Source organism: Lissotriton helveticus, chromosome 1_1, assembly GCF_964261635.1.
Source record: "Lissotriton helveticus chromosome 1_1, aLisHel1.1, whole genome shotgun sequence".
Lineage (NCBI taxonomy): Eukaryota > Metazoa > Chordata > Amphibia > Caudata > Salamandridae > Lissotriton > Lissotriton helveticus.
Window position 1 is genome coordinate 27,770,478 of NC_136057.1, and position 25,297 is coordinate 27,795,774.

At 53.7% G+C, this 25,297-nt stretch overlaps 1 protein-coding gene across 3 annotated transcripts in view; it reads left to right on the plus strand.

Annotated features, from left to right (window-relative positions):
• Positions 1–5,163: 5,163 nt before the first annotated feature.
• The window catches only part of TNKS1BP1 (tankyrase 1 binding protein 1), a 332,768-nt gene continuing 312,634 nt past the window's right edge, over positions 5,164–25,297 (plus strand). For all 3 annotated transcript variants that reach the window (XR_013607004.1, XR_013607011.1, XM_078674811.1), the window contains exon 1: positions 5,164–5,302. The gene's annotated coding sequence lies outside the window, so the exon portion shown is untranslated. The remainder of the gene's footprint in view (positions 5,303–25,297) is intronic.

The window sequence follows — 25,297 nt, forward strand, 5'->3', positions numbered from 1 at the left end:
TGAGTTATATTACACTGGAGGTCATTGGAGGCAGTAAGCAGCGGGCGCTGGCCCAGATGAGTTATATTACACTGGAGGTCATTGGAGGAAGTAAGCAGCGGGCACTGGCCCAGATGAGTTATATTACACTGGACGTCATTGGAGGCAGTAAGAAGTGGGCGCTGGCCCAGATGAGTTATATTACACTGGAGGTCATTGGAGGCTGTAAGCAGCGGGCGCTGGCCCAGATGAGTTATATTACACTGGAGGTCATTGGAGGAAGTAGGCCCAGATGAGTTATATTACACTGGAGGTCATTGGAGGACGTAAGCAGCGGGCGCTGGCCCAGATGAGTTATATTACACTGGAGGTCATTGGAGGCAGTAAGCAGCGGGCGCTGGCCCAGATGAGTTATATTACACTGGAGGTCATTGGAGGACGTAAGCAGCGGGCGCTGGCCCAGATGAGTTATATTACACTGGAGGTCATTGGAGGACGTAAGCAGCGGGCGCTGGCCCAGATGAGTTATATTACACTGGAGGTCATTGGAGGACGTAAGCAGCGGGCGCTGGCCCAGATGAGTTATATTACACTGGAGGTCATTGGAGGACGTAAGCAGCGGGCGCTGGCCCAGATGAGTTATATTACATTGGAGGTCATTGGAGGAAGTAAGCAGCGGGCGCTGGCCCAGTTGAGTTATATTACACTGGAGGTCATTGGAGGACGTAAGCAGCGGGCGCTGGCCCAGATGAGTTATATTACACTGGAGGTCATTGGAGGACGTAAGCAGCGGGCGCTGGCCCAGATGAGTTATATTACATTGGAGGTCATTGGAGGAAGTAAGCAGCGGGCGCTGGCCCAGTTGAGTTATATTACACTGGAGGTCATTGGAGGACGTAAGCAGCGGGCGCTGGCCCAGATGAGTTATATTACACTGGAGGTCATTGGAGGACGTAAGCAGCGGGCGCTGGCCCAGTTGAGTTATATTACACTGGAGGTCATTGAAGGACATAAGCAGCGGGCGCTGGCCCAGATGAGTTATATTACACTGGAGGTCATTGGAGGCAGTAAGCAGCGGGCGCTGGCCCAGATGAGTTATATTACACTGGACGTCATTGGAGGCAGTAAGAAGTGGGCGCTGGCCCAGATGAGTTATATTACACTGGAGGTCATTGGAGGCTGTAAGCAGCGGGCGCTGGCCCAGATGAGTTATATTACACTGGAGGTCATTGGAGGAAGTAAGCAGCGGGCGCTGGCCCAGATGAGTTATATTACACTGGAGGTCATTGGAGGAAGTAGGCCCAGATGAGTTATATTACACTGGAGGTCATTGGAGGACGTAAGCTGCGGGCGCTGGCCCAGATGAGTAATATTACACTGGAGGTCACTGGAGGTGGTAAGAAGTGGGCGCTGGCCCAGATGAGTTATATTACACTGGAGGTCATTGGAGGCAGTAAGAAGTGGGCGCTGTCCCAGGTGAGTTATATTACACTGGACGTCATTGGAGGCAGTAAGAAGTGGGCGCTGGCCCAGATGAGTTATATTACACTGGAGGTCATTGGAGGCAGTAAGAAGTGGGCGCTGGGCCAGTTGAGTTATATTACACTGGAGGTCATTGGAGGCAGTAAGAAGTGGGCGCTGGCCCAGATGAGTTATATTACACTGGAGGTCATTGGAGGAAGTAGGCCCATATGTGTTATATTACACTGGAGGTCATTGGCGGCAGTAAGAAGTGGGCGCTGGCCCAGATGAGTTATATTACATTGGAGGTCATTGGAGGACGTAAGCAGCGGGCGCTGGCCCAGTTGAGTTATATTACATTGGCGGTCATTGGAGGACATAAGCTGCGGGCGCTGGACCAGTTGAGTTATATTACACTGGAGGTCATTGGAGGAAGTAGGCCCAGATGTGTTATATTACACTGGAGGTCATTGGAGGCAGTAAGAAGTGGGCGCTGGGCCAGTTGAGTTATATTACACTGGAGGTCATTGGAGGAAGTAGGCCCAGATGTGTTATATTACACTGGAGGTCATTGGAGGCAGTAAGAAGTGGGCGCTGGGCCAGTTGAGTTATATTACACTGGACGTCATTGGAGGCAGTAAGAAGTGGGCGCTGGGCCAGTTGAGTTATATTACACTGGAGGTCATTGGAGGCAGTAAGAAGTGGGCGCTGGCCCAGATGAGTTATATTACACTGGAGGTCATTGGAGGCAGTAAGAAGTGGGCGCTGGGCCAGTTGAGTTATATTACACTGGAGGTCATTGGAGGCAGTAAGAAGTGGGCGCTGTCCCAGGTGAGTTATATTACACTGGACGTCATTGGAGGCAGTAAGAAGTGGGCGCTGGCCCAGATGAGTTATATTACACTGGAGGTCATTGGAGGAAGTAGGCCCAGATGTGTTATATTACACTGGAGGTCATTGGAGGCAGTAAGAAGTGGGCGCTGGGCCAGTTGAGTTATATTACACTGGAGGTCATTGGAGGCAGTAAGAAGTGGGCGCTGGCCCAGATGAGTTATATTACACTGGAGGTCATTGGAGGAAGTAGGCCCAGATGTGTTATATTACACTGGAGGTCATTGGAGGCAGTAAGAAGTGGGCGCTGGCCCAGATGAGTTATATTACATTGGAGGTCATTGGAGGACGTAAGCAGCGGGCGCTGGCCCAGTTGAGTTATATTACATTGGAGGTCATTGGAGGACATAAGCTGCGGGCGCTGGACCAGTTGAGTTATATTACACTGGAGGTCATTGGAGGACGTAAGCTGTGGGCTCTGGCCCTGATGAGTTATATTACACTGGAGGTCATTGGAGGCAGTAGGGCCCAGATGAGTTATATTACACTGGGGGTCATCAGTGGGAGCAAGCTGAAATCCCTGCCCAGGTTTTGCCCCATGAAGTTGGAGTTCATTGGCAAGACCCGGCTTCAGGCTCCGGCTCCATTGAGTTTCATGGCCTCATAGACCATTGGTGGGAACTCACTGAGGTTATGACCCAAGTTGACTTCCATGACACTTGCGATCACTGGGTGAGGCCCCCCAATGAACTTCAGGTGCAAAAAGAGCCTCCGGGCTTCTGGGTCCAAGTAGAAGCTCTTCCCAGACTTTGGACTCTCGAATGGTGGAGCTGAAAGTATTGGTGAGTACTGCGGCTGCAACGGGGAGGGGTATACGATTATACGATGACGGTGATGCCTATGCCCCTCTCCCGCTCCTGCCTTGCCGCCTGACTCCCTCATCTCCCTCCTGCCTCTTCCCCAACACTCCCATGGGTGAAGGCCAGGCTCCACAAGGTTGTATTGCCTGATGTCTGAGTAGAAGATCAAGGTGGCGGCCATTTTGGTGAGGTTACACACTTGAAGCGTGATGTATTTAAAAAGCTGGAGAGGTTCTGAAGCCCCCCATGGATTCAAATGGCTGATAATCATATTCTGCCCACAGTGACTGCACCGTGACATCCCTTCAGACTCAAGAGAGTGAGGTGGTGGCACGAGGAATCACACCAGAGGCTTCCTGCCTTTACCAAGATGGCCGCCATGAATCTTTCTGCTCCACTCTTCTCTCATGGCTGTGCAGACTCTGCTGGTCAGAGGGCCCTGGGGGTCATCCACCCCAGTCATGGGGCACTGGCGTGGCCAGCCAGTCCAGGGCCCCTGGCCCTCCCCCACTGCTCTCTCTTTTTGGGTGGGGTTGCATATTTTAATAAAGTATCAGAGTTGCAAAATTAAACTGAATGAAGACTTGGCAGCTACAGCTGCGCCCAGATGTGGCCAGGTCGAGATCTGGGAGCATTTGTTAGTCCAGGCTGGCCAACAGAGAAGAAAGGTGTCTAGAGAGAGGGAGACGGGGAGAGGAAGTAAGAGGCAGAGGAGACAGCAAACGAGAAAGAGAGAACCAGTGAGAAAGAGAGGGGAGTTAGAGAGGGGGGGGATAAAAAGAGAAACTGAGAAAGAGAAGGGGAAAGGAATAGAGGAGGAGAAGGGAACGGTGTAAGAGAGGTAGAGACAGGGGAGAAAGGCAGAGTGAAGTGGGAGCCGCTGTAAATAAGGAAAGGATTGAGCTGGGGAATGGGAAAGAGAAGAGGGAGGGGCCGGGGAGGATGGGCGTGGGAATAGGAGGGGGCTGGAGACGGGGGCGGGGAGGGGTGCAGGGGGGGCAGCTGCGAGGCAGAGATAGGGGGAGATCCTCTCCAGATGTGAGCTCCTGGCTCTCTCGTGACAGAATCCTGTTTGCTGCTGTGACGACAACAGCAAAGGAATTTCCCTCACCGAGGGAGTGAAGGAGGGAGCGGGGGAAAGAGGGAGCGGGGGGAGGGCGGAGGGAGTGAAGGAGGGAATAGAGGGAAGGAGGGAGGGAGTGAAAGAGGGAAGGAGGGAGCGCATGAAGGAGGGAGCGAGGGTGTGAAGATGGGAGGGAAGGAGCGAATGAAGGAGGGAGAGAGGAAGAGAAGGAGGGAACGAGGGTGTAAACTAGGGAGGGAAGGAGGGAACGAGGGTGTAAACTAGGGAGGGAAGGAGGGAGCGCGTGAAGGAGGGAGCGAGGGTGTGAAGGAGGGAGCGTGTGAAGGAGGGAACGAGGGTGTGAAGGAGGGAGGGAAGGAGGGAGCGCGTGAAGGAGGGAATAGGGAGGGAAGGAGGGAGCGAATGAAGGAGGGAGCGAGGGTGTGAAGGAGGGAGGGAAGGAGGGTGTGAAGGAGGGAGCGTGTGAAGGAGGGAACGAGGGTGTGAAGGAGGGAGCAGGGGAACGTTGGAGCAGGGGAGGGAGGGAGTGAAGGAGGGAGCGTGTGAAGGAGGGAACGAGGGTGTGAAGGAGGGAGCAGGGGAATGTTGGAGCAGGGGAGGGAGGGAGTGAAGGAGGGAGCAGGGGAACGTTGGAGCAGGGGAGGGAGGGAGTGAAGGAGGGAGCAGGGGAATGTTGGAGCAGGGGAGGGAGGGAGTGAAGGAGGGAGCAGGGGAACGTTGGAGCAGGGGAGGGAGGGAGTGAAGGAGGGAGAGGGGGAAGGAGGGTGTGAAGGAGGGAGCAGGGGAAGGAGGGAGTGAAGGAGGGAGCAGGGGAAGGAGGGAGTGAAGGAGGGAGCAGGGGAAGGAGGGTGTGAAGAGGGAGGGACCTGTGGATAGAAAGAAGGGACCGAGGGCGGAGGGAGTGCAGGAGCCGGGCGGGGAGGGACCGAGGGCGGCTGCCATGGGAGAGAGTGAGGGAGGAGGTGCGAGGGGGCGTGAAGGAGGAAGCGGAGCAGGGAAACGTGAAGGGAGAGAGCAGAGGAAGGTGGGAGCGGCGAGAGGAGGGGGACACCGGAGGTGGGGGGAGAGGAACCCCCGAGGAGGGCAGGTAAGGAGGGGAGGGGTCATATCTGTCCGCCGGCGCAGCGGGGCGAGCCCTGGGGCAGGGGTGCAGCCGCTCTCAAGGCGCTGTGGAGAGAGGTGCAGGCACTACAGGGGGTGACCCCAGGGACAGGGGTGCAGCCACCACCGGAGGGTGACCCTCGGGAGAGAGGGGAGGGTGACCCCAGGGGCAGAGATGCAGACACCCCTGGTGCCGAGGGAGAGCCCTGGGGCAGGGGTGCAGACACTCTCAAGGCGCTGTGGAGAGAGGTGCTGGCACTACAGGGGGTGACCCCAGAGAGTGAGGGAAGGGGAGGGGTGACCCCAGGGTCAGAGATGCCGACGCCCCTGGTGTGGAGGGTGAAACCTGAGGGCAGAAGTGCAGCCACCGCCGGAGGGTGACCCTATGGAGAGAGGGGAGGGGTGATCCCAGGGGAAGGGGTGCATCCACCCCTGGTGCCGAGGATGAGCCCTGGCGACAGGGGTGCGGCCGCTACCGGGAGTGGGTGACCCTAGGGAGAGAGGTGCAGGCACTATCCGCGAGGGGGGGGGGGGGGGGCAGAGGTGATTCCAGGAGCAGAGGTGCAGACGCCCCTGGTGTGCTGGTGAGCCCCGGGAGCAGAGGTGCAGACGCCCCTGGTGTGCTGGTGAGCCCCGGGAGCAGAGGTGCAGACGCCCCTGGTGTGCTGGTGAGCCCCGGGGGCAGAGGTGCAGACGCCCCTGGTGTGCTGGTGAGCCCCGGGGGCAGAGGTGCAGACGCCCCTGGTGTGCTGGTGAGCCCCGGGGGCAGAGGTGCAGACGCCCCTGGTGTGCTGGTGAGCCCCGGGGGCAGAGGTGCAGACGCCCCTGGTGTGCTGGTGAGCCCCGGGGGCAGAGGTGCAGACGCCCCTGGTGTGCTGGTGAGCCCCGGGGGCAGAGGTGCAGACGCCCCTGGTGTGCTGGTGAGCCCCGGGGGCAGAGGTGCAGACGCCCCTGGTGTGCTGGTGAGCCCTGGGGACAGAGGTCCACCCTCTCCCGGGGAGGGGCCCTGTGACCCCAGGGAGGGTCGTGCAGGCACCCCCGGAGAGTAGGGAGCCAGCCGGGAACTTTGGCGGCCCTGCCACGGTGCAGGTAGAAAGGTGCCCCGGAGTATGCGGAGGGTGCCGGGTGCAGGGAGGCCCCGTGAGGGGTGCAGCTGCCTCTGGGGGGAGGAGTGCTGGGGGGCAGCGATAGACGCAAGGGGTGAGGTGCAGCCGTGTCAGGGGTGGGGGGTGCTGGGGCGCCCAGGGGTTTTCTGGGGAACGAACATGCTATAATAATGATTTGCCCCGTGCCCCCGCCGGCAGCCCCCGCCCGGCACTGGGGCCTGGGTACGAACTGCCCCCCGCAGAGCTGAGCCCCCAGGGGGCCGGGCTGTGGGGCAGAGTCTGGGGCAGTGCCCGCCGCCCTGCTGTGACTCACAGGCTGCTGGAGTGTTGCAATCCCGGGTGCCTCCCTTTCCATGTGTGTGACTGTGTGCACAGGCTCCGGGGAGGGGCGGAGCATGGAGGGGACACGAGAAAGGAAGGAGGAAGAGGGGAGAAGGGATGGGAAGAGAGAAGAAAAGAGAAGGGAGCCGGAGAGGAAGAGGGGAGAAGAGATGGGAAGAGAGAAGAAAAGAGAAGGGAGCCGGAGAGGGAGAGGGAAGACAACCAACAGGCGCCTGGAACAAGGAACAGGAACTTGAGAGGGAGGAGAAGGAAAAGAGAGAGCGCAACACAGAGAGACGTACAGGGTGGGAAGAATCAAAGGGAAGGAGATAGAAGAGTGGTAGAGAAAGTGAGATAAAGAAAGGGGAAAGGGAGGCAGAGAGGCGGAGGAAGAGGGAGAAAAGGAGGGGGGTTGAGCATGAAGAAGAAAGGAGACAAGAGAGAAAACAGCGAAAAGGAGGAGTGGAGAATGGGGGGAGATGAAGGAAGCACAAAAGAAGATGTACAGGGGGGGGGAGGGAGGAGCATGACACGAGGAGCGTGCATGACCCCCGTCTGACCCTTCCGGGCGCACGGCCGGTCCCTCGGGCCATCACAGGCCTCCTGTTTATGTAATACATGCACTTTGTAAAACGCACGAGCCTCTAGCATGCTCACCACCCCCCCCCCCTGTGTGCACAGGGGTCACACAAGGCCTTCAGACTTCAGATATGTTCACACAAAGTGTGCTACAGCAGTCCAGATGTGGTGTTCAGAACTGGACACAATATTCCAGATCAGGCAACATCAGTCCAGATGTGGTGTTCAGAACTTTACACAATATTCCAGATGAGGCAACCGCAGTCCAGAAGTGGTGTTCAGAACTGGACACAATATTCCAGCTGCGGCCACAGCAGTCCAGATGTGGTGTTCAGAACTGGACACAATATTCCAGTTGCGACCACAACAGTCCAGATGTGGTGTTCAGAACTGGACACAATATTCCAGTTGCGGCCACAACAGTCCAGATGTGGTGTTCAGAACTGGACATACTATTCCAGATGAGGCCACAGCAGTCCAGATGTGGTGTTCAGAACTGGACACACTATTCCAGATGAGGCCACAGCAGTCCAGATGTGGTGTTCAGAACTGGACATACTATTCCAGATGAGGCAACAGCAGTCCAGATGTGGTGTTCATAACTGGACACAATATTCCAGATGAGGCCACAGCAGTCCAGATGTGGTGTTCAGAACTGGACACAATATTCCAGTTGCGGCCACAACAGTCCAGATGTGGTGTTCAGAACTGGACATACTATTCCAGCTGTGGCCACAGCAGTCCAGATGTGGTGTTCAGAAATGGACACAATATTCCAGATGAGGCCACCGCAGTCTAGTTGTGGTGTTCATAACTGGACACAATATTCCAGTTGCGGCCACAACAGTCCAGATGTGGTGTTCAGAACTGGACACAATATTCCAGTTGCGGCCACAACAGTCCAGATGTGGTGTTCAGAACTGGACACAATATTCCAGTTGCGGCCACAACAGTCCAGATGTGGTGTTCAGAACTGGACATACTATTCCAGCTGTGGCCACAGCAGTCCAGATGTGGTGTTCAGAAATGGACACAATATTCCAGATGAGGCCACCGCAGTCTAGTTGTGGTGTTCATAACTGGACACAATATTCCAGTTGCGGCCACAACAGTCCAGATGTGGTGTTCAGAACTGGACACAATATTCCAGTTGCGGCCACAACAGTCCAGATGTGGTGTTCAGAACTGGACATACTATTCCAGATGAGGCCACAGCAGTCCAGATGTGGTGTTCAGAACTGGACATACTATTCCAGATGAGGCAACAGCAGTCCAGATGTGGTGTTCAGAACTGGACACAATATTCCAGATGAGGCCACAGCAGTCCAGATGTGGTGTTCAGAACTGGACACAATATTCCAGCTGTGGCCTCAGCAGTCCAGATGTGGTGTTCAGAACTGGACACAATATTCCAGATGAGGCCACCGCAGTCCAGTTGTGGTGTTCAGAACTGGACACAATATTCCAGTTGCGGCCACAACAGTCCAGATGTGGTGTTTAGAACTGGACACAATATTCCAGTTGTGGCCACAGCAGTCCAGATGTGGTGTTCAGAACTGGACATACTATTCCAGATGAGGCCACAGCAGTCCAGATGTGGTGTTCAGAACTGGGCATACTATTCCAGATGAGGCAACAGCAGTCCAGATGTGGTGTTCAGAAATGGACACAATATTCCAGCTGCGACTACCGCAGTCCAGATGTGGAGTTCAGAACTGGACACAATATTCCAGCTGTGGCCACAGCAGTCCAGATGTGGTGTTCAGAACTGGACACAATATTCCAGATGAGGCCACCGCAGTCTAGTTGTGGTGTTCAGAACTGGACACAATATTCCAGTTGCGGCCACAACAGTCCAGATGTGGTGTTCAGAACTGGACACAATATTCCATTTGCGGCCACAACAGTCCAGATGTGGTGTTCAGAACTGGACATACTATTCCAGATGAGGCCACAGCAGTCCAGATGTGGTGTTCAGAACTGGACATACTATTCCAGATGAGGCAACAGCAGTCCAGATGTGGTGTTCATAACTGGACACAATATTCCAGATGAGGCCACAGCAGTCCAGATGTGGTGTTCAGAACTGGACACAATATTCCAGCTGTGGCCACAGCCGTCCAGATGTGGTGTTCAGAACTGGACACAATATTCCAGATGAGGCCACCGCAGTCTAGTTGTGGTGTTCAGAACTGGACACAATATTCCAGTTGCGGCCACAACAGTCCAGATGGGGTGTTCAGAACTGGACACAATATTCCAGATGAGGCCACCGCAGTCCAGTTGTGGTGTTCAGAACTGGACACAATATTCCAGTTGCGGCCACAACAGTCCAGATGTGGTGTTTAGAACTGGACACAATATTCCAGTTGCGGCCACAGCAGTCCAGATGTGGTGTTCAGAACTGGACATACTATTCCAGATGAGGCCACAGCAGTCCAGATGTGGTGTTCAGAACTGGGCATACTATTCCAGATGAGGCAACAGCAGTCCAGATGTGGTGTTCAGAAATGGACACAATATTCCAGCTGCGACTACCGCAGTCCAGATGTGGAGTTCAGAACTGGACACAATATTCCAGCTGTGGCCACAGCAGTCCAGATGTGGTGTTCAGAACTGGACACAATATTCCAGATGAGGCCACCGCAGTCTAGTTGTGGTGTTCAGAACTGGACACAATATTCCAGTTGCGGCCACAACAGTCCAGATGTGGTGTTCAGAACTGGACACAATATTCCAGTTGCGGCCACAACAGTCCAGATGTGGTGTTCAGAACTGGACATACTATTCCAGATGAGGCCACAGCAGTCCAGATGTGGTGTTCAGAACTGGACATACTATTCCAGATGAGGCAACAGCAGTCCAGATGTGGTGTTCATAACTGGACACAATATTCCAGATGAGGCCACAGCAGTCCAGATGTGGTGTTCAGAACTGGACACAATATTCCAGCTGTGGCCACAGCCGTCCAGATGTGGTGTTCAGAACTGGACACAATATTCCAGATGAGGCCACCGCAGTCTAGTTGTGGTGTTCAGAACTGGACACAATATTCCATTTGCGGCCACAACAGTCCAGATGTGGTGTTCAGAACTGGACATACTATTCCATTTGCGGCCACAACAGTCCAGATGTGGTGTTCAGAACTGGACATACTATTCCAGATGAGGCCACAGCAGTCCAGATGTGGTGTTCAGAACTGGACATACTATTCCAGATGAGGCAACAGCAGTCCAGATGTGGTGTTCATAACTGGACACAATATTCCAGATGAGGCCCCAGCAGTCCAGATGTGGTATTCAGAACTGGACACAATATTCCAGCTGCGACTACCGCAGTCCAGATGTGGTGTTCAGAACTTGACACAATATTCCAGCTGTGGCCACAGCAGTCCAGATGTGGTGTTAAGAACTGGACACAATATTCCAGATAAGGCCCCAGCAGTGCAGTTGTGGTGTTCAGAATGGACACAATATTCCAGCTGCGGCCACAGCAGTCCAGATGTGGTGTTCAGAATGGACACAATATTCCAGATGAGGCCCCAGCAGTGCAGTTGTGGTGTTCAGAATGGACACAATATTCCAGATGAGGCCCCAGCAGTCCAGTTGTGGTGGTCAGAACTGGACACAATATTCCAGTTGCGGCCACAGCAGTCCAGTTGTGGTGTTCAGAACAGGACACAATATTCCACATGAGGCCACAGTCAATCATCATTCAGGGGTTTGTATAGCGCTGCTACTCACCTGTGAGGGTCTCATGGCACTGGGGGGTGGAGGGGGCTCCACAGGGTGCTGGGGTCATCTGAAGAGCCAGGTCTTACAGTCCTTCCTGAACTGGGGCAGTGTGGGGCTTTGCCAGTGTAGGGGGCGGTCGTTCCAGGCCTTGGCTGCGAGGTCGGAGAAGGACTTTCCTCCTGTTCTGGTCTTGTAAATGCGTGGAACGGTGGCCAGAGAGAGGTCAGCTGACCGGAGGCGTCTCTTGGGTGCGTGGAAGGAGAGTCGGTTGTTTACGTCTGCTGGTCTGATGTTGTGGAGGGCCTTGAATGCATGAGTGAGGAGCTTGAAGGTGATGTGGTTGTGCCGGGGGATGTCTAGGATCCGTCTGGCTGCGGCGTTCTGGACGGTCTGGAGCTTGCAAAATAGTGTTTTGTTGATTTTGGCATAAAGGGCGTTGCCGTAGTTGAATCTGCTAGTGATGTAAATGTAAATGTACATGTATATATAGGATACGGGGTTGATCAGGCTGTTCATAGTGACTAATGAGTCCAGTATAATGCCGAGGTTTTGCGTGTGGTCTGTCAGGTGGGGGGTGTCTAAGGGCGGGGGGGCAGCAGGTGTCGTTCAATGCTGAGGGGGTGGAGCCAAGGATGAGAACTTCTGTTTTTTCGGAGTTAATTTTCAGGCAGCTGTTCTTCATTCAGTTGGTGACGGCTTTCATCCCTTCATGGAAGTTGTGCCTGGTGATGTTGGGTTCCTTGTTGAGTGAGAGGATGAGGTGGGTGTCATCCAGATGTGGTGTTCAGAACCGGCCACAATATTCCAGGCCAGGCCCAAGCAGTCCAGGTGTGGTGTTTAGAACTGGACACAATATTTCAGCTGATGCAACAGCAGTCCAGATGTGGTGTTCAGAACTAGATACAATATTCCAGCTGATGCAAGAGCAGTCCAGATGTGGTGTTCAGAACCGGACACAATATTCCAGGCCAGGCCCAAGTAGTCCAGATGTGGTGTTAAGAACTGGATACAATATTTCAGCTGACGCAACAGCAGTCCAGATGTGGTGTTCAGAACTGGATACAATATTCCAGCTGATGCAACAGCAGTCGAGATGTGGTGTTCAGAACTGGATACAATATTTCAGCTGATGCAACAGCAGTCCAGATGTGGTGTTCAGAACGGGATACAATATTCCAGATGATGCAACAGCAGTCCAGATGTGGTGTTCAGAACTGCAAACAATATTCCAGATCAGGCCACATCAGTCCAGAGTGGTGTTCAGAACTGGATACAATATTCCAGAGAGACCTTGCGAACTGTACTACTACACTCCAGATGTGGCATTCAGGACTGGACTCAAGATTCCAGATGTGACCTTGAGAACTGTACTACTATACTCCAGATGTGGTGTCCAGAACGGGACACAATATCCCAGATAAGGCCCCGAGAATTGTACTGCTACACTCCAGATGTGGTGTCTAGAACTGGATACAATATTCCAGGTGCGGTTTTGAAAACTGTACTACTACACTCCAGATGTGGTAGCCAGAACTGGTCACAAAAATCCAGATGTGGTTTTGAGAACTGTACTACTATACCCTGGATGTGGTACCTAGAACTGGTCACAATATTCCAGATGTTGTTTTGAGAACTGTACTACTACACTCCAGATGTGGACGCCAGAACTAGTCACAATATTCCAGATGTGGTTTTGAGAACTGTACTACTACACTCCAGATGTGGTAGCCAGAACTGGTCACAATATTCCAAGTGCGGTTTTGAGAACTGTGCTACTACACTCCAGATGTGGTAGCCAGAACTGGTCACAATATTCCAGATGTGGTTTTGAGAACTGTACTACTACACTCCAGATGTGATAGCCGTAAAATGGTCACAATATTCCAAGTGCGGTTTTGACAACTGTACTACTATACTCCAGATGTAGTGTTCAGAACTGGACAAAATATTCCAGATGCAGCCTTGAGAAATGTTCCAAAACACTGCAGATGTGGCATCCAGGACTGGATATTATATTCCAGATGTGGCCTTGAGAACTGTACTACTATACTCCAGGTGTGGTGTCCCGAACTGGACATAATATTCCAGATGTGGACTTGAGAACTGTACTACTATACTCCGGATGTGGTGTTCAGAATGGGACACAATATTCCAGATGTAGCTTTGAGAAATATACTACTGCACTGCAGATGTGGCATCTGGCACTGGACACAATATGTGGCCTAGAGAGCTGTACTACTATACTCCAGATGTGGTGTTCAGAACTGGACACAATATTCCAGATGCAGTCTTGAGAAATCTTCCAAAACACTGCAGATTATGGCATTCAGGACTGGATATAACATTCCAGATGTGGCCTTGAGAACTGTACTACTATACTCAAGGTGTGGTGTCCCGAACTGGACATAATATTCCAGATGTGGACTTGAGAACTGTACTACTATACTCTGGATGTGGTGTTCAGAATGGGCCACAATATTCCAGGTGCAGCCTTGAGAAATATACTACTGCACTGCAGATGTGGCACCTGGCACTTGACACAATATGTGGCCTAAAAAGCTGTACTACTATACTCCAGATGTAGTCTTCAGAATTGGACACAATATTCCAGGTGCAGTCTTGAGAAATGTTCCAAAACACTGCAGATGTGGTATCGAGGACTGGATTTAATATTCCAGATGTGGCCTTAAGAACTTTACTCCAGGTGTGGTGTCCCGAACTAGACATAATATTCCAGATGTGGACTTGAGAACTGTACTACTATACTCCGGATGTGGTGTTCAGAATGGGACACAATATTCCAGATGCAGCCTTGAGAAATATACTACTGTACTGCAGATCTGGCACTAGACACAATATGTGGCCTAGAAAACTGTACTCCAGATGTAGTCTTCAGAATTGGACACAATATTCCAGGTGCAGCCTTGAGAAATGTTCCAAAACACTGCAGATGTGGTATCGAGGACTGGATTTAATATTCCAGATGCGGTCTTGAGAACTTTACTCCAGGTGTGGTGTCCCGAACTGGACATAATATTCCAGATGTGGACTTGAGAACTGTACTACTATACTCCGGATGTGGTATTCAGAATGGGACACTATATTCCAGATTCAGTCTTGAGAAATATACTACTGAAACAATTAGCCCAGCACACTTTTTTCAAAAGTCAAACAATTAACAGATTCACAGTACAGTTGTCGCACAAAGACAAGTCGATTATATATATTTCTTATTGAACTTCATCCTTTCTTTTTCTTTTTTTTAAAACCGTTTTGCAACCGCCAACGCGTTTCATCCACACACGGTCTTCTTCAGGGCTCACAATGTTTTTTTTTATATATATGATGGGCTTTCACACGACCAATTTTAACCGTATTTGTGACTAGTCACCAGTCCACACGAGCCTCCACAGCAAAAGTAGCGCATACACAGTTTATGCGCTACTTCTGCTGTGGAGGCTCGTGTGGTGAAATCTGCTAGCTGCCATTGCGATAAAATACAACACTGTAAATTACCTGTCGGGAAAGATGTTTACATACAGAGAGAAACAAAGAAAAAATATCTGATACACGGGCCGCCGATTATTCTCAAATCTTTTACAGATTGACTGGTCACAAATACGGTCAAAATTGGTCGTGTGAAAGCGCATCATATATATAAAGCCCTGAAGAAGTTCGTGTGTGGACGAAACGCGTTGGTGGTTGCAAAACGGGTTAAAAAAATAAATAAAGGATGACGTTCAATAAGAATTATATATCATAGACTTGTCTTTGTGCGACAACTGTACTGTGAATCTGTTAATTGTTTGACTTTTGAAAAAAAGTGTGCTGGGCTAATTGTTTCTGTATTTGTGTTGAGTAAGCCAGTGAGGTAACTGTTGGCCTTACCAATTTATGAGGTATAGGGGATTGTGCCTCAAGCCCATTTTGCACCTTTGAATTAGACATCTGGGGATGTCAGGTCTAGTGCGGGAACCTATGCTTTGATCCCCAAAAAATTGCTGTTAAAAGAAATATACAACTGCACTGCAGATGTGGCATCTGACACTGGACACAATATGTGGCCTAGAGAGACACAGGAACCATGAAGATGAGGTCAGGGGGACACAGGAACCAGCAACACAAGGTCAGGGAGACCCGGGAACCTGGAACAAGTGGTCAGAGACATATGGGAGCCCGGAACATGGGTCAGGGAGACAGGGGAGATGGCACGGTCCTTTCATCACAGCCTGGAGGGCACCTGTTCTGACAGAGCATGTACCTGTGTTAAAGGGTGTGGTCAGCATGTCTATATCTTGAAACCTGCCATTAGGAGGCGTGCCTGGGAAGGAGGCATAGCCACCGGCCACAGGTGTGACAACAAACGCCACCGCCTTAAAGATATCAGCAGCAGCAGCATGTGTTACTCACTCAGAGGACTCCGGAGGGGAGGAGGGAGTGACCCTCACCCTGGGGTCCAAGCTGAGACTGCACCCCGGAGGAGGAGTGACCCTCACCCTGAGGTGCCAGGCTGAGACTGCACCCCGGAGGAGGAGTGACTCTCACCCTGAGGGGCCAGGCTGAGACTGCACCCCGGAGGGGGGAGTGACTCTCACCCTGGGGTCCAGGCTGAGACTGCACCCCGGAGGGAAGGAGTGACTCTCACCCTGAGGTGCCAGGCTGAGACTGCACCCCGGAGGAGGAGTGACTCTCACCCTGAGGTGCCAGGCTGAGACTGCACCCCGGAGGAGGAGTGACTCTCACCCTGGGGTCCAGGCTGAGACTGCACCCCGGAGGGGGGAGTGACTCTCACCCTGAGGGGCCAGGCTGAGACTGCACCCCAGGGGGGGGGGAGGAGTGACTCTCACCCTGGGGGGCCAGGCTGAGACTGCACCCCGGAGGTGGAGTGACTCTCACCCTGGGGTCCAGGCTGAGACTGCACCCCGGAGGGGGGAGTGACTCTCACCCTGGGGTCCAGGCTGAGACTGCACCCCGGAGGGGAGGAGTGACTCTCACCCTGGGGGGCCAGGCTGAGACTGCACCCCGGAGGGGAGGAGTGACTCTCACCCTGGGGGGCCAGGCTGAGACTGCACCCCGGAGGGAGGAGTGACTCTCACTCTGGGGTGCAAGGCTGAGACTGCACCCCGGAGGGAGGGAGTGACTCTCACCCTGGGGTGCCAGACTGAGACAGCACCCCGGAGGGAGGAGTGACTCTCTCCCTGGGGTGCCAGGCTGAGACTGCACCCCGGAGGGAAGGAGTGACTCTTACCCTGGGGTGCCAGGCTGAGACTGCACCCCGGAGGGAGGAGTGACTCTCACCCTGGGGTGCCAGACTGAGACAGCACCCCGGAGGGAGGAGTGACTCTTACCCTGGGATGCCAGGCTGAGACTGCACCCCGGAGGGAGGAGTGACTCTCACCCTGGGGTGCCAGACTGAGACAGCACCCCGGAGGGAGGAGTGACTCTCTCCATGGGGTGCCAGGCTGAGACTGCACCCCGGAGGGAAGGAGTGACTCTTACCCTGGGGTGCCAGGCTGAGACTGCACCCCGGAGGGAGGAGTGACTCTCACCCTGGGGTGCCAGGCTGAGACTGCACCCCAGAGGGGAGGAGTGACTCTCACCCTGGGGTGCCAGGCTGAGACTGCACCCCGGAGGGAGGAGTGACTCTCACCCTGGGGTGCCAGGCTGAGACTGCACCCCTGAGGGGAGGAGTGACTCTCACTCTGGGGTGCCAGGCTGAGACTGCACCCCGTAGGGGAGGAGTGACTCTCACCCTTGGGTGCCAGGCTGAGACTGCAGGCTGCACCCCGGAGGGAGGAGTGACTCTCACCCTGGGGTGCCAGGCTGAGACTGCACCCCGGAGGGAGGAGTGACTCTCACTCTGGGGTGCAAGGCTGAGACTGCACCCCAGAGGGAGGAGTGACTCTCACTCTGTGGTGCCAGGCTGAGACTGCACCTCGGAGGGGAGGAGTGACTCTCACCCTTGGGTGCCAGGCTGAGACTGCAGGCTGCACCCCGGAGGGAGGAGTGACTCTCACCCTGGGGTGCCAGGCTGAGACTGCACCCCGGAGGGAGGAGTGACTCTCACCCTGGGGTGCGAGGCTGAGACTGCACCTCGGAGGGGAGGAGTGACTCTCACCCTTGGGTGCCAGGCTGAGACTGCAGGCTGCACCCCGGAGGGAGGAGTGACTCTCACCCTGGGGTGCCAGGCTGAGACTGCACCCCGGAGGGAGGAGTGACTCTCACCCTGGGGTGCCAGGCTGAGACTGCACCCCGGAGGTGGAGTGACTCTCACTCTGGGGTGCCAGGCTGAGACTGCACCCCAGAGGGAGGAGTGACTCTCACTCTGTGGTGCCAGGCTGAGACTGCACCCCGGAGGGGAGGAGTGACTCTCACCCTGGGGGGCCAGGCTGAGACTGCAGGCTGCACCCCGGAGGGGAGGCCGAGACGTCTTAGGTGTCCGGGGAGGGGGGAGGGCTAAGAGAAGCCCCCACCCAGCAGGGACACAGCAGCCTGTTGCACACCTCCTTCAGTCCCCCTCGATGTGTGGCCTCTCTGCTGGCACCAAGGTGCTGTGCTGGCATTTCCAGTGCAGTGACCCGCTCACGCACAGGTGCAGCACACGTGCACACGTGCACCCCTGCCCCCCCTGGACTCGTGCTCTATCAGAGCCTGATCCTCCCCAGCCAGGGAGGGGGAGGGGCGGGAAGGGTGCGGCCGCCTGGACTGGGAGTCCTGCCATCCGTTCCCCGAGAGCCGCGGGGGTTTCTGGGAGCACAAACTCTCTGGAGTTGTGGTGTGAGAAAGGGGCGGGGGTAGGGCTGAGAACAGGCAGAGCCAGCCTTACCCAAGCGCTGTGGGCTGTCACCGGCCTCTAGGCGCCCAGTCACCCCCTCCCCCCATAGAGCCAGAGGGGCTGGGGCCACAACCAGTGCCGGGGCTCAGAGCTGCCCTCTGGGCAGGGGGCGCCCTGGGCGAAGTCAAGCCTGGCACCTCCCGCTCAACCTCATTAAATACCCAAGTGTCCCAGGCGAGGCTTCTGCAGGCAGCTCCTAGAGGGGGGCGCCCTGGGCGGGGGCCGGGCTCGCACATGTTAAAGGCCGCCCCAGACTTGGCTGGAGGGACAGGTATGCCGTGCCCTGCAGGGAGGACACGGCATACCTGTACGTCTGGGAGGTGGGGGGGGCTGGGGAGGGGGGGGGGCAGGTACGCAATGAGGACTTTAGGGGCAGATTTACAAGCCCCGTACGCCACGTTGTAAAGCCCTGCGCCACATGTGGGCGTTCCGGCGCAAGGAGGGGGGGGGGTGCGTAAGGATTGACGCAGCATATTAGGCATAGGGGCAATGCACAGAGGATCTCAGAAAAGTACGTTTTTTGTTAAATAGTAAAGGGAACGAAGTTACCACGGTTCTCCTTTACTCAGGGCTGGTAAAGCCAGCATTAGTAAATGCAGAACACGAGCTGCATTAGGAAGGAATCAAACTAGTAAAAAGGGTGGAAATGATGGAGCATAACAAGCACGAGAGGCCATTCCTTATGGATCACGCAGGGCGGGGTTCAAGGCAGGCAAGGATGATCGATGCCCGCTGGGATAATAAGGAAGGTCAATCAATCAATCAGGGGGTTGCTAAGCGCAACTACTCACCCGTGAGCGTCTCAAGGTGCTGGGGGTCGAAGGTGGAGCGGCACGGCGTTCCAGGCTCGGGCCGCGAGGAAGGAGAAGGAGCGGCCTCCCGATCTGGTCTTTCTGGTGCGGGGGACCACGGCGTAGGAGAGATGGGCTGATCGTAGGGTCCTTTGGGGTGCGTGGAATTTGAGTCGGCTGTTCAGGTATGCTGGTCCGGTGTCGTGGAGGGCCTTGTGTGCGTGAATGAGCATCTTAAAGGTGACTCTGGCCTCGACGGGGAGCCAGTGGAGTGTGCGCAGGTGCTGGGAGATGTGGCAGTGTCTTGGCAGGTCGAGGACCAGTCTTGCGGCGATCTTGAAATTTCCTTAAGATGCAAGGAAACAGAGAGAGTTGGAAAAGGTATACTAGCTGGAAATAGATGCAGAGCCCTAGCATCCCCAGCGTATGAGGAAGTCGGGTGCCTAAGTGAGGTCGATTAGGAGTTAGGGTCATCGCACAGCTTGGCCATATTCTCCAGGAACATAAATGGATATAGAATATCGAATCAGGAAAGCTTTAAAGATGCTATCGACAACAACAAGATTGTGTGTTTGCAGGAGACCTGGCTGTGCAACGAAACACTAGCAATGGAAGGGTTTGTGCAACAGACGAAAGAAGCGAGAAAGAAACATTTTGGCAGACCTTCAGGAGGGCAAATGACGTTGATCTCAACACAAATTGCCAGGAAGGTAGAACTTTTGGAAGTAAAATGCAAATGGGCAATAGGATGTAGAGTGTTGTTGTTGAATCCCGACCCACGATACGAAGGTATAGTCATTGTAAATGTATATATACAGAAGGGGAAAGAGAATGAATATAAGGCAGAACTGGAGAAACTAAAAGAAGATATGTTAACTCTGACCGAAAATTACCAGAAAGATGTACTATTCGTGCTGGGTGACTCCAATCACAAATTAGACCCTTGTAGGATTGATCGATGGTGTAAAGAATTGTTTATTTTCTATAAGGTAAAGGATGACGTATTTCCGAGAGGGGATATGTCGACACAAGATATGGCTCTAGGACAAGCTTTGGGCTCAATGGGCTTAGTCTGCGTGAACGGCAGGATGGACGCAGATAGACCAGCAAAGTGTACTTTTAGGATGGATGTACGACATTACAACGCATGCTTTTACATCGCATGCTTTTACAACGCGGTTTTTACAACGCATACCATTACAACGCATAGTGCTTTTGGGCGCTGGATAGTGAATAGTTTAATTTACTATTCCAACTCCAGTCCCCGTGGACACTAGGGAAGGTTATTGGATAGTAAATTAACCTATTCCCTATCCTAGAGCGCCCCCCAGAGCAATGCGTTGTAATGGTTTGAGTTGTAAAAGTTGCGATGTAAAGGCACTGCGTGGTAAAAGTTGCGTTGTAAGTGATGTTTCCCTTTTAGGATAGGCCAGCAACCCTGCCCAATCGACTATGTGTTTATACATGCTTGGAATTTTAAATTAATTAAGCACTTTGAGGTGGTGAGAGTAGAAGGAAGTGACCAATACTCCCTGAGGACTGAAATATATGGAGTAAGAAAAAAACAAAGAGATATAGCTCTTCAGGTCCATGTTCACTACCCTAGGCGGCTCACAGCCCGTATATCGGAGGAATATATTGAAAAATTAGCTGCTGTACAGCAGATCCATTCATTAGAAAATATTCCGAATACGAATGATAATGCTTGGTTTGAAACTACAATCACACAACTGGTGGAATACCTAAGGGTTCAAATCAAACCAAGGAAACCTGGGGATGGTAGGAAAAACAGAACCCAAAGCAAAGAGAGGACTTGGTTTGATGAAGAATGTCGTAAAGCAAAAGCAAGTATTAGACAAAGGGAAAGAAGACTAAGGGTAAAGTATAATGCTTCAATTACTTACCGGTAATTGCATTACTCTGAGTCCTACTCCCTCGCTTCCCTTACTTACGAAATTGAGGCATCCCTGCCTCACCAGACACCCGTACCCACGTGATTTGTCACGTGGGGACTATATATAGCCCCCAGCCCCCTCATACCTCCTGTAATACCACACAGATCGAAACCATACCAAAAGGTTGGCCTGGACCATCAGGGAGGGAGGGAGGGATGTAAGTAAGGGAAGCGAGGGAGTAGGACTCAGAGTAATGCAATTACCGGTAAGTAATTGAAGCATTACCTCATGGTCCCTCCCTCGCTTCCCTTCCTTACAAAATTGAGATGTACAAAGCCAAACAGGACAACCAAAGAAGGTATGCAAAAAACAGGTTTATTAAAAAACACAGAAGACCAGGGAAAAACCACTATTCAGGAACCATAGTGGAAAGAACCCTGTGTCCAAAGACATCAGCACAGTCAACCTCCTGTCCAATCCTGTAGTGAGAGGCAAATGTCAGCGGGGACGCCCAGGTGGCAGCCCGGCAGATCTCCGAAATGGAAGCCCCTTGGACCTCCGCACAGGAAGCAGCCATGGAGCGAGTGGAACAACCCTGAACCCCCAAAGGAGAAAGGTGACCCCCCTCTTTGTAAGCCAAAGAAATCAGTGAACGAACCCAACGACTCAAGGAAGGAGTAGAAGGACGCAAACCCCTATTCACAGGACCAAAATAACAAAAAGGGAATCCGAGAGACGGAAAGGAGCGACCCGCTCCAAATAGACCAGGAGAGCCCTCCGAACATCCAAAGAGTGAAGCCGGACCTCAGACTCCGAGGACGGAGAATCAAAAAAGGAAGGAAGAACCAACTCCTGATCCCTGTGGAACTGAGAATCCACCTTAGGACGAAAGGAAAGAATCGGCCGCAACACGATTCTGTCATCAAAAATCCGACAAAAAGGGTGCTTGGAAGAAAGAGCACCCAGTTCACCCAGGCGGCGAGCAGAGGAAATGGCCACCAGAAAGAAGGTTTTGAAGGACAAGAGGCGCAGATCTACCGAAACCAAAGGCTCAAAGGGAGAAGACATCAAGGCGTCCAAGACCAGAGAAAGATCCCAGGACGGAAAATGCCGCCGAGGGGCAGGAAGAACATTACACAAACCCTTAAAAAGGCGACTGACCAACCCCTCAGAATCAGAGAGATTGCCCCAAGAGCTCCGAAACGCCTTAATCGCCGCCCATTGCAAACGAAGGGAAGACACTTTCAAGCCCAAGGCAGCACCCTCCTGAAGAAACAGCATCACCTCAAACAAAGAAGAGGTAGCAGGGTCCAAGCCCCGGACAAGACACCACCGACTGAAAGAACGCCAGTGACGCAAATAGGACTTGTTGGTCGAAGCGCGCCTAGCCGCCTGCAGAGTAGAGGTCAAACCAGCCGGAACCCCTTGACGCAGAAAACCTAAGCGTTCAACCTCCAAGCCGCCAAGCGCATCCGGCCCAGAACATCCTGTTGCAACGCCGGGAAGACCAAAGGGGGAGGGGACAGAGGCAGCAACCACTCCATCTCCGACCTCATCTCCACCAGGAGAGGAAACCAGGAGGCACGAGGCCACGCCGGAGCCACCAGAATCACAGAAGCCCCCGAGGACCGGACCCGGAGAAGGAAGCGGAGAAGAAGGGGGAAAGGAGGAAACGCATACAGAAGCCCGTGGGGCCAAGGGCAGGAGAGAGCATCCACCGCCCAGGCCGACCCCTCCCGACAGCGAGAGACAAACCGGGACACCAAGGCATTTCCCACATCCGCAAAGAGGTCCACCACCGGAACACCCCAACGCATTGTCAGAGCCACAAACAACTCCCGACGAAGGCAGAAATTCACAGAAGACGGAATGGCCCTGCTGAGGGCATCCGCCCGGGAATTGGACACCCCCTGAATATGGATCGCCGAGAGCGCCAACAGATGAGATTCCGCCCAAACAAACAACCGCCTCGCCACCAGGGCTAGAGAAGAGGACCTCGTCCCCCCCTGCCTGTTGACGTAAGCCATGGCAGTGATGTTGTCCGTCCTGATCAGGACCACGAAACCCCGCAGAAACCGGGAGAAGGCCAACAGAGCCAAACGGACCGCCTCCAACTCCCTCCAGTTCGACGACATCCCACTCTGAGCGGGAGACCAGAAGCCCCTGGACTGATGAACCCCCAGCCAGGCCCCCCATCCCGAGAGGCTGGCATCGGTGGTCACCACAACCGGAGCCGGAGGAGAGAGAGAGACACCCTTCAGCAAATGATCTCGAACCAGCCACCAACCCAGAGACGACCTGATTCGAGGGGAAACCGGGATTGGAGAAGAGAGGGGAAGGCAATGGGGAGAACAATGTTCCAGAACATGAGCCATCAGAGTGTGCAAATGGAATCTGGCCCAAGGAACCAGAAAAACCGTGGCCGCCATATCCCCCTGGACCTGCAGCCAACGCGCTGCCACCTGCACCGGACCGGACAGAAGAGACAGGATGTGAGCTTGAATGTTGACCACCCGAGCCTCGGGCAGAGTGACCACCCCCAAATCGGTCCGAAACCTGGCCCCAATGAAAAGACGATCCTGGGACGGAACAAGGAACGACTTGCCCAGATTGACAAGAAAGCCGTGTTCCCTCAAAACGGCCAGCACCACGTCTGTGTGAACGAGAGACAACTGGAAAGAGGGAGCATGAACCAACCAGTCGTCCAGATAAGGATGCAGAAATATCCCCTGACAGTGGACCAGGGCCACCAAAGGGGCCAAGAGCTTGGTGAAGACCCGAGGGGCGGACTTCAGCCCGAATGGCAAAACCGCAAACTGGAAGTGGAAGCTGCCAATCGCAAAACGAAGGAACTGTTGATGAGTCCGAGCCACAGGAACGTGAAGGTAAGCGTCCTGCAAATCGATAGACGTCATGAAGTCCCGGACCCCCACCAACGGGATGATGGACTGCAAAGTCACCATTTTGAAGTGGACGGTCCGAACCCAACCATTCACCCTCTTCAGGTCCAGAACTGGCCGGAATCCCCCAGACACCTTCTGGACCAGAAACAAAATGGAATTACATCCCAGACCTCGCTGTGTCAGCGGGACTGGAACGATCGCCTTCTTTGACAGAAGATCCCGAACCCCATCCAGCAGAGCCTCCCTCTTGGTCGGAGACATGGGGATAGGAGTAAGGATGGTGCCCCAGCCGGGTGGAACGGCGACAAAGTCTATAAGATAGCCTCTCCTGACAATAGTCAATGCCCAGAGATCCCTCACATCCAGCCGCCAAGCGTCCAGGAAAGACATCAGCCTCCCGCCCACAGGACAGGCGGCTGAAACACAGTCGACGTCAGGACTTCCTCTTGAAGGTATCCGCCGGAAGCTTGGGACCAGGCAAGGTCGAAGATTTCCCGGGTCTGAAGCGGCGCTGACGAGAAGAAAAGTTCTTGGAGGACTGGCGGGAAGACTGAAAGGAAGCAGAGGTGGAAGGAGCCGGATTCCAAAAACGGCGAGAACCAGAGGCAGACGCCTTGCCCTTGTAAGGCAGAGCATGTTTACGGTCCTTGAAGGCCTTAGTGATCATACTATCCAGCTGGTCACCAAATAGCATCTTGCCATCAAAGGGGATCTTAAGGAGCGAGGACTTCTCCGAAGAATCAGCCTTCCAGTCACGCATCCACAAGTTCCGACGAGCCAAAACCAAGGAGCCAGAGGACATGGCCGCAGACCGAAGCACATCCGAAGAGACGTCAGCCAAGAGCTTAGCCTGTTGCTCCATGTGAACAAGCAAGCCAGAGCAGTCCGTCTCCTCCTGAATAGCCGTGGCCAGTTTGCCAAAGTCAGACACCAAGGACTGTGCCGCATATGCCGAGTAGACGCCAGCACGCAAAGACAAATTCCCAGCGGAAAAGGCTTTCTTCAGTGCACCATCCACCTTCTTATCAGTAGCATCCGAAGGAGAACAATCCTCAGGATTGAGAGAAGTGCGACCAATAAGAGTGGCCAACATGGCATCCACCTTCACAGAGTGAGGAAGAGAGACCTCCCCATCCTCCAGGGAATAAAGCTTCTGCAAAAAGCGAGGAACAGAGGCGCGCTCAAGGTCCCGCCATTCCCCCGAAATCAAGTCTTTGATGCGGCCATGAAAGGGCATAGCGAGCGCAGGTGGCTTAACATATTGGGGAAAAATGTCCTCAGACTCCATGGGAGCAGCAAAAGGAGAAAATCCCAAGTTCTCCCTGATGTGTTGGAGAATAGCAGGCACCTCTTCCCTACGCACAAACTTCCCCGAAGATGTAGAAGGCATGGCAGAGTCCGAAGAAGAAGAGGAGGCCTCAGAGGGAGAGTCCACCGGACCCCCCGCAGCACGAGAAGACCTGCGCCTCGGTGTAGCACCCCTCGCCTCCAGGGCACGAAACACAGCAGCCTCAATCATGGACTGCACCTCAGAAGCAGACAGGAGGGCAGAAGAATCCACCGGACCCTGGGACCTGGTCCGACGAGCCGGGATAGGCATCTCATCATCAGAAGAGGAGGACAAAACACGTAAGCGCTTGGAGGTCCGTTTAGCCATAATGAAAATGGTCAGAGAAGCACAGCAGAGACAAGCCTTAAATAAGGAGTATCCCAGAAACCGACCAATAAATACAAAATACCGGGAGTAACCAATGAAGCAGTCATAGAAAACGAAAAACCAATCAGTATATGACAAAAAAGAAATAAAAACGGCCTCT